The 10,197-nt window shown below is 41.3% G+C and overlaps 1 non-coding gene across 1 annotated transcript; it reads left to right on the top strand.

Moving 5' to 3' along the window:
• Positions 1–2,454: 2,454 nt before the first annotated feature.
• Positions 2,455–2,530, top strand: trnaa-ugc (transfer RNA alanine (anticodon UGC)). The gene has a single exon. It is a non-coding gene; the product is annotated as a tRNA-Ala (tRNA).
• Positions 2,531–10,197: the final 7,667 nt, after the last annotated feature.

The following is a 10,197-nucleotide window of genomic DNA, read 5'->3' as shown; positions in this document are numbered from 1 at the left end:
TCCCAGGGATAACTTTTATGTAGAAGGACTGAGAAGCTCCGTTCTGGGGTCCTCCCAGGGATAACTTTTATGTAGAAGGACTGAGAAGCTCCGTTCTGGGGTCCTCCCAGGGATAACTTTTATGTAGAAGGACTGAGAAGCTCCGTTCTGGGGTCCTCCCAGGGATAACTTTTATGTAGAAGGACTGAGAAGCTCCGTTCTGGGGTCCTCCCAGGGATAACTTTTATGTAGAAGGACTGAGAAGCTCCGTTCTGGGGACTTTTTGAAAAGACATTCTACTCCAAAATGAACCTGTAGCCCAACTGATGCAGCATAGAGGCTAGAAAAGGTACAGAGGCTGAAGCCTGGGGTTGGTCCATCTGCATTTACCCCCTTGGACACATCTTGATTGGTATTATTAATACATTATTATAAATAATTAATTATTCACTCAAATGTTTTCTTTTTTTTTTTAGTTTCTATTACAAATTTATGTTGTTGCCCTTTTAAATTATTAGCTCCGCTCAACTGAAAGTCGTTCGTTTTGCTCCCAAACGGTTCACTACAGGCTTAGCAATGGAAAAGCCATTAACAAATAGTCAATATTTAATTTTAAACCTAAAACGTTGCCTGCCATTATGTCAGTTAGTGAAATGTGAGTTCAAATACATTTTTACCTGACCAAATTATTAGATGGTCTGAGAAAAAAATGAGGTTCTCACCTGTCTATATATATATTTGTTTTACATTTTAGTCATTTAGCAGACACTCTTATCCAGAGCGACTTACAGTAGTGAATGCATACATTTCATACATTTTTTTTTTCAGTACTGGTCCCCCGTGGGAATCAAACCCACAACCCTGGCGTTGCAAACACCATGCTCTACCAACTGAGCCACACGGGAACTATTGTTTCTGCACTGAGGAATTACCATCTCCAGAGAATGTTTTTTTTTAATAATTTATCTGCAGATATAACACTTTTTATTTTTTTAAACCAGCTAGTGTTGTTCTTTTTTCAGAAGAGTTGTAGCCTCCTTGATGCTCTGTGCAACTTCCTGAGTTAAATGGGCAATCAAAAGGAGGAGTTCTGGCATATGGCCTTCCCTGTGGCTCAGTTGGTAGAGCGTGATGTTTGCAACGCCAGGGTTGTGGGTTCGATTCCCACGGGGGGCCAGTACAAAAAAAAAAAAAAAAAAATGCATGAAATGTATGCATTCACTACTGTAAGTCGCTCTGGATAAAAGCGTCTGCTAAATGACTAAAATGTAAATGTCAAAATACAGCTGTGGACTCCTCCACAAGAGCCCTGGGATTTCACTGTGTGACTATCGTGTGATGTGTATTGTGGCATATGGTGCTAAACACCTTGGCAACTTCCTGGTCTTTTTGGAGAGTATATTTTATCAGACGGTCCACTTCCTCCCACCCCTCTTGTCCAATGTCCCCCTCAGTGGTTGTTGGTTTGAAACAAAAAAACTCAATAATGTCCACAAATCACCAACAAATACATTAGATGTTTTGTTGTTGTTGCCAGCTACCCGTCATTAATAAGTGTTGACACCGATGTTGCCATAGCACTTCGAACTCGTTTTTTTTTCTTTCCAAGGTGCAGGACAGATTATGTGCCAACCTGTCACTCAATCATTTACACTTTGTTGCTATTTTTATACAGGGACATAACTCCACCGTCTGGAGTGGAATTCCTGTACACTTTCTGGAACAAAAGGGGACTAACCCTACGCCCATTAAAACCTCTATTCCACTATCTAACCCTACGCCCATTAAAACCTCGATTCCACTATCTAATCCTATGCCCATTTAAAACCTCTATTCCACTATCTAACCCTACGCCCATTAAAACCTCTATTCCACTATCTAACCCTAGGCCCATTAAAACCTCTATTCCACTATCTAACCCTACGCCCATTAAAACCTCTATTCCACTATCTAACCCTACGCCCATTAAAACCTCCCCACTATTCCACTACTTGGCCCTATCTGATTCTAGACCCATTATAACCTCACCACTATTCCACTACTTGGGTCTATCTTATCCTACAGCAGGCCGGCAGCCTGGGAGAACGGGACACTATCGTTCATCAAACCTTGTAACACTTCTGCTGTAAAATCTCATAACCCAACGAGTTCTCTGCAGCTACAACCACAACATCTATTTTCAGTGATTTATGTTCCATTTCTGTGGTACAGTTGATCACCACGGCTATGAACGCTAAGAAGCCAACCTTACTGAAACACGTATCACTCGTTATCCAATCTCTCTGTTCTGACACAGATCTACTACTCACAGGGATCCACCATTTTTTTTCAATGGTGCCCTGTTCCTAAGAGCAGAACAAGGAACAGATCTTGACCCGAGTCGCGTGGCACAGAGCGCCTTGCTCCCCCTGGGCAGAACAACAACAAAAACATCACAAGTCCACTTGGGTTTACCTTCCACAGATTCAACAGTATGGTCCCGTGTGGCTCAGTTGGTAGAGCGTGGTGTTTGCAACGCCAGGGTTGTGGGTTCGATTCCCACGGGGGACCAGTATGGAGAAAAGAATGTATGCATTCACTACTGTAAGTCGCTCTGGATAAGAGCGTCTGCTAAATGACTAAAATGTAGAACAGTACCAACTTCTTTTCTACCCAACCTGGTACCACGTATGGATCAGACAAAAGGCCTGGATCCACTTTCTCCAAGAATCTCACTCCCACTGGGCCAAAATCATCTTTTATCATTGGGACGAGACTCTTCACCACACCTCTCCCTTCCAACTGAAGCACTAGGTTTGATTTGATTGACAGCTGCTGCGTTCCAATGTTGTTCTAAAAGCAGCGCTCTCTCCTTTCCTTTCGCAGCTGGGGACCATTTATGAACCCTTACCCATGTTCACTGTTCATCAAGGACGTTAAGACAAGTAAAAGATATTCGTTTTCATAGAGTTGGGCTGAAATGAAGTGGTTTCCTTTCCTCGTTTCCTTGTCTCATTTGCTTCATCTGATCTCCATCTCATCCTCTTTTCCCAATCCTCCATCTCTCACCCCTGCCTCAGCCTCCTCCCTCCCTCTATCCAGTCCCCCCAGGGGCTGTGGAACCCCCAGCTAGCACATAACGTTCTCAGAACCATATGTTTCTTAGAGCATGGTTGTCCTATGGTTATTTTGCATAGAACCTTCCCACAACCTTCTGGGACTGGTGCAGGATACCCAGCTAGCACATAATGTTCTGAGAACCGTATTTTTCTTAGGTCGGAATTTCAGTACTTCAGCATAATGCTTCCTACAGGTTTCCTCAGTTCTATTTAAAGTAATGTTGTCATTGTTCAGACAACGTTATTCTGTTGGAATATCAGTACTTCAGCATAACGTTTTATGCAGGTTTCCTCATGATTCTATTTAAGGTCATGTTCTCAGAACACAAAATATTAACATTCAAAGAATGTTCAAAACAGTTAACCTAAGCTAGCAGTGTTATTAAAATTATTATTGAAACGTTCTCAGAACGTTATATAATGTCAAATAACCAATAATTTCCATTCTCAGAAGTTAAAACCTCCCAGGAAACCTTTCAGTGAACCAGAGTAAAATGTTCTCTGAACCTCCCTACAACCTAAAAATGAACATTCCCAGAACGGTCAGGAAACGTATGCTTCGTTCCCAGAAGCAATGGGAAACCAAAAATGTACGTTCCCACAACTTCCAAGGAAACAAATGTGCTAACTGGGCTCTGATCAGTCCTGGAGGGGGTCTATCTCCATCCCCCTTTGGTCAGGGCAGGGTAAAGGGCTATGGGGGCTAGTTATTTGGGAGGCCAGAGGAACGGTGTGTAGGGGTCTGCCTGTCCCTGGGGCTAGGGCTGCAAGGACTGGGGAGGGATGTGAACGGGTGAGTTGTCCTCTAGCCTTCACTGTGTTTTGGGTTTTATTCTGATTTGACTACATTATTCCATTCTAATGTTCACCCTGTATAGACCGTTCACTGACACTGATGGGGATATTAGGTTTTTAATAGAGACCCCTTAACCCCGTTCCGCCTGCGGAACCCCTAGCCAACAGCCAATGGCATCGCACGGCGCGAAATACAAAACCAACTAAAATACCACAATTCAATTTTCTCAAACAATCAACTATTTTACACCATTTTAAAGATAAGACTCTCGTTAATCCAACCACATTGTCCGATTTCAAAAAGGCTTTACGGCGAAAGCAAAACATTAGATTATGTTAGGAGAGTACATAGACACAAATAATCACACAGCCATTTTCCAAGCTAGCATATATGTCACATAAACCCAAACCACAGCTAAATGCAGCACTAACCTTTGATGACAATCCTAGGACATTTATGTTATACAATACATGCATGTTTAGTTCTAAGTTCATATATCAAAAAACAGCTTTTTACATTAGCATGTGATGTTCAGAACTAGCATACCCCCCGCAAACTTCAGGTGAATTTACTAAATTACTCAGCATAAACGTTGACAAAAAACATAATAATTATTTTAAGAATTATAGATACAGAACTCCTTTATGCAATCGCTATGTCCGATTTTAAAATAGCTTTTCGGCGAAAGCACATTTTGCAATATTCTGAGTACATAGCTCGGCCATCACAGGCTAGCTAATTTGACACCCACCAAGTTTGGGGCTCACTAAACTCAGAATTACTATTAGAAAAATTGGATTACCTTTGCTGTTCTTCGTCAGAATGCACTCCCAGGACTTCTACTTCAACAACAAATGTTGTTTTGGTTCCAAATATCCATAGTTATATCCAAATACCTCCGTTTTGTTCGTGCGTTCAGATCACTATCCGAAGGGTGACGCGCGAGTGCATTTCGTGACAAAAAAAATCAAAATATTCCATTACCGTACTTAGAAGCATGTCAAACGCTGTTTAAAATAAATTTTTATGCTATTTTTCTCGTAAAATAGCGATAATATTCCAACCGGGCAACGTTGTATTCATTCAAAGACTGAAATAATTTTTTTTAGAAGTCTCGTGAACGCGCATCTCCAGTCTCACTGTCCCCAGGCTGACCACTCACAAACAGAGCTGCTGTACTTTGCCCAGAGACAGCAGACACCCCATTCCACCGTCTGGCAGCTTTAGAGAGCCAATGGAAGCCTTAGAAAGTGTCACGTTACAGCACAGATGCTATAATGTCGATAGAGATGCAACAGAAGGACAACAAATTGTCAGACAGGGCACTTCCTGTATGGAATCTTCTCAGGTTTTGGCCTGCCATATGAGTTCTGTTATACTCACAGACACCATTCAAACAGTTTTAGAAACTTGAGTGTTTTCTATCCAAATCTACTAATTATGTGCATATTCTAGTTTCTGGGCAGGAGTAGTAACCAGATTAAATTGGGTACATTTTTTATCTGGCTGTGAAAATACTGCCCCCTATCCCAAAGAAGTTAACGCGCCAATCCCTTTAGCGGGATCGATTTGACAACAGCCAGTGAAATAGCAGAGCGCCAAATTCAAAACAACAAAAATCTCATAATTCAAATTTCTCACACATACAAGTATTATACACCATTTTAAAGATAAGATTCTCGTTAATCCAACCACAGTGTCCGATTTCAAAAAGGCTTTACGGCAAAAGCATAACATTAGATTATGTTAGGACACCACCTAAACAAGAAAAGCCACATAGCCATTTTCCAAGCAAAAAGAGGCGTCACAAAAAACAGAAATACAGCTAAAATTAATCACTAACCTTTGATGATCTTCATCAGATGGCACTCATAGGACTTCATGTTACACAATACATGTATGTTTTGTTTGATAAATTCATATTTATATCCAAAAATCTCAGTTTACATTGGCGCGTTATGTTCAGTAATGTTTTGCCTCCAAAACCTCCAGTGATTTTGCAGAGAGCCACGTCAATTTACAGAAATACTTATCATAAACTTTGATAAAATATACAAGTGTTATGCACAGAATTAAAGATACACTTCTCTTTAATGCAACCGCTCTGTCAAATTTCAAAAAAGCTTCACGGCGAAAGCACATTTTGCAGTAATCTGAGTACGGCGCTCAGACAACAACAACAAGCCAAACAGAAACCCGCCATGTTGGAGTCAACAAAACTCAGAAATAGCATGATAAATATTCACTTACCTTTGATGATCTTCATCGGAATGCACTCCCAGGAATCCCAGTTCCACAATAAATGTTCGATAAAGTTAATCTTTATGTCCAAATACCTCCATTTTGTTCGCGTGTTAGGTTCACTATTCCAGGCGCGTGCTTGCTAACTCCAGACGAAAAGTCAAAAAAGTTATACTACAGTTTGTAGAATCATGTCAAACGATGCATAGAATCAATCTTTAGGTTGTTTTTAACATAAATCTTCAATAAAATTCCAACCGGACGATTCCGTTCTCTTTAGGAATGAGGATGAAGTCAGCTCGCTCCCAAGCCTGCGCGCGTGTCTGATCTCCCTTTCTTATTCTGGGTCACCTGGTTCCAGGAGCTCTTATTCTCTCCCCAGTCACATAAAAGCATGAAACAAGGTTCTAAAGACTGTTGACATCTCGTGGAAGCCTTAGGAAGTGCAATATGACCCCACAGACACTGTATGTTGGGATAGGGAATCACTTGAAAAACTACAAGCCTCAGATTTCCCACTTCCTGGTTGGATTTTTCTCAGGTTTTTGCCTGCCATGTGAGTTCTGTTATACTCACAGACATCATTCAAACAGTTCTAGAAACTTCAGAGTGTTTTCTATCCGAATCTACTAATAATATGCATATCCTAGGTTCTGGGCCTGAGTAGCAGGCAGTTTACTCTGGGCACGTTTTTCATCCGGACGTGAAAATACTGCCTCCTATCCCTAAGAAGTTTTAATGGCTGAGGCTACAATCTTTAGACCTATCATCATCTTCCACCTGGTAATCAGTCATTCTGATTTTAATTGTATTATTATTATTATTATTATTATTATTATTATTATTATACAAATAAACAGGATGTCATTATCAATATATTTTCTTCTTATGAAACACAGAATTGCATAATTTCAAAGATTTTACTGAGTTACAGTTCATATAAGGAAATCAGTCAATTGAAAAACATTGATTAGGACCTATGGACTTCACAGGACTGGGAATGTTCACATTCAATCCCATTAAAATTAGATTTATACAGATGTTCATAGAAAGAATATACACAGTTAGAGATTATCACAGTTTAGAGATGATCGCAGTTTAGAGATGATCGCAGTTTAGAGATGATCGCAGTTAGAGATGATCACAGGTTAGAGATGATCGCAGGTTAGAGATGATCGCAGTTTAGAGATGATCGTAGGTTAGAGATGATCGCAGGTTAGAGATGATCACAGTTTAGAGATGATCGCAGGTTAGAGATGATCGCAGGTTAGAGATGATCGCAGTTTAGAGATGATCGTAGGTTAGAGATGATAGTAGGTTAGAGATGATCACAGGTTAGAGATGATCACAGGTTAGAGATGATCGCAGTTTAGAGATGATCGCAGTTAGAGATGATCACAGGTTAGAGATGATCGCAGGTTAGAGATGATCACAGGGTCTTTACACAAGGTGTTGTTAATATTTTCTCCTCAAACCAGTTTGATCTAGATCAAGTAACACTGAAACATGCATGAGAGCACCAGCTGTTCCGGACAACTGTGTTGTGAGTAAGCCGATGTGAGTAAGACCTTTAAACAGGTCACCTTTCACAAGGACGCTGGGCCAGACGGATTACCAGGACGTGTACTCCGAGCATGCGCGGACCAACTGGCAAGTGTCTTCAGTGACATTTTCAACATCTCCCTGTCTGAGTCTGTAATACCAACATGTTTCAAGCAGACCACCATAGTCCCTGTGCCCAAGAACACTAAGGTAACCTGCCTAAATGACTACCGACCCGTAGCACTCACGTCTGTAGCCATGAGGTGCTTTGAAAGGCTGGTCATGGCTCACATCAACACCATTACCCCGGAAACCTTAGACCCACTCCAATTTGCATACCACACCAACAGATCCACAGATGACGCAGTCTCTATTGCACTCCACACTGCCCTTTCCCACCTGGACAAAAGAAACACCTATGTGAGAAAGCTATTCATTGACTACAGCTCAGCGTTCAACACCATAATACCATCAAAGCTCATCACTAAGCTAAGGATCCTGGGACTAAACACCTCCCTCTGCAACTGGATCCTGAACATCCTGCTGCTACTCTCTGTTGTTATCTATGCGTAGTCACTTTAATAACTCTACCTACATGTACATATTATCTCAACTACCTCGACACCGGTGCCCCCTCACATTGACTCTGTACCGGTACACCCTGTATATAGCCTCCACATTGACACTGTACCGGTACCCCCTGTATATAGCCTCCACATTGACTCTGTACCGGTACCCCCTGTATATAGCCTCCACATTGACACTGTAACGGTACCCCCTGTATATAGCCTCCACATTGACTCTGTACCGGTACCCCCCTGTATATAGCCTCCACATTGACTCTGTACCGGTACCCCCCTGTATATAGCCTCCACATTGACTCTGTACCGTAATACCCTGTATATAGCCTCCACATTGACTCTGTACCGGTACCCCCTGTATATAGCCTCCACATTGACACTGTACCGGTACCCCCTGTATATAGCCTCCACATTGACTCTGTACCGGTACCCCCTGTATATAGCCTCCACATTGACTCTGTACCAGTACCCCCTGTATATAGCCTCCACATTGACTCTGTACCGGTACCCCCCTGTATATAGCCTCTACATTGACTCTGTACCGTAATACCCTGTATATAGCCTCCACATTGACTCTGTACCGGTACCCCCTGTATATAGCCTCTACATTGACTCTGTACCGTAATACCCTGTATATAGCCTCCACATTGACTCTGTACCGGTACCCCCTGTATATAGCCTCCACATTGACTGTACCGTAATACCCTGTATATAGCCTCCACATTGACTCTGTACCGGTACCCCCCTGTATATAGCCTCCACATTGACTCTGTACCGGTACCCCCCTGTATATAGCCTCTACATTGACTCTGTACCGTAATACCCTGTATATAGCCTCCACATTGACTCTGTACCGGTACCCCCTGTATATAGCCTCTACATTGACTCTGTACCGTAATACCCTGTATATAGCCTCCACATTGACTCTGTACCGGTACCCCCTGTATATAGCCTCCACATTGACTGTACCGTAATACCCTGTATATAGCCTCCACATTGACTCTGTACCGGTACCCCCCTGTATATAGCCTCCACATTGACTCTGTACCGTAACACCCTGTATATAGCCTCCACATTGACTCTGTACCGTAACACCCTGTATATAGTCTCCACATTGACTCTGTACCGTAACACCCTGTATATAGCCTCCACATTGACTCTGTACCGGTACCCCCTGTATATAGCCTCCACATTGACTCTGTACCGTAACACCCTGTATATAGCCTCCACATTGTTATTTACTGCTGCTCTTTAATTATTTGTTATTCTTATGTCTTACTATCCTCAAATGATACTGGATTTATTAGGGTTTTCTAACTTGATAATATAATTTTATGATCCGTCATACTGTAAACGTGGGCGGGGAAATAAGAAACAAATACGTTTTGGATCTGATCTCAGTTTGTATTAAAGAAACGCCAAGTATCGATCACTGTCAGTTTGTATTATAGTATCGATCACTGTCAGTTTGTATTATAGTATCGATCACTGTCAGTTTGTATTATAGTATCGATCACTGTCAGTTTGTATTATAGTATCGATCACTGTCAATTTGTATTAAAGTATCGATCACTGTCAATTTGTATTAAAGTATCGATCACTGTCAGTTTGTATTATAGTATCGATCACTGTCAATTTGTATTAAAGTATCGATCACTGTCAGTTTGTATTAAAGTATCGATCACTGTCAGTTTGTATTATAGTATCGATCACTGTCAGTTTGTATTATAGTATCGATCACTGTCAATTTGTATTAAAGTATCGATCACTGTCAATTTGTATTAAAGTATCGATCACTGTCAGTTTGTATTAAAGTATCGATCACTGTCAGTTTGTATTAAAGTATCAATCACTGTCAGTTTGTATTATAGTATCGATCACTGTCAGTTTGTATTATAGTATCGATCACTGTCAGTTTGTATTAAAGTATCGATCACTGTCAGTTTGTATTAAAATATCG

Source organism: Salmo salar, unplaced genomic scaffold (assembly GCF_965601325.2).
Source record: "Salmo salar unplaced genomic scaffold, fSalSal1 ptg000412l, whole genome shotgun sequence".
In the NCBI taxonomy this organism is placed as follows: domain Eukaryota; kingdom Metazoa; phylum Chordata; class Actinopteri; order Salmoniformes; family Salmonidae; genus Salmo; species Salmo salar.
This window is presented reverse-complemented; position numbering and strand designations above follow the sequence as displayed.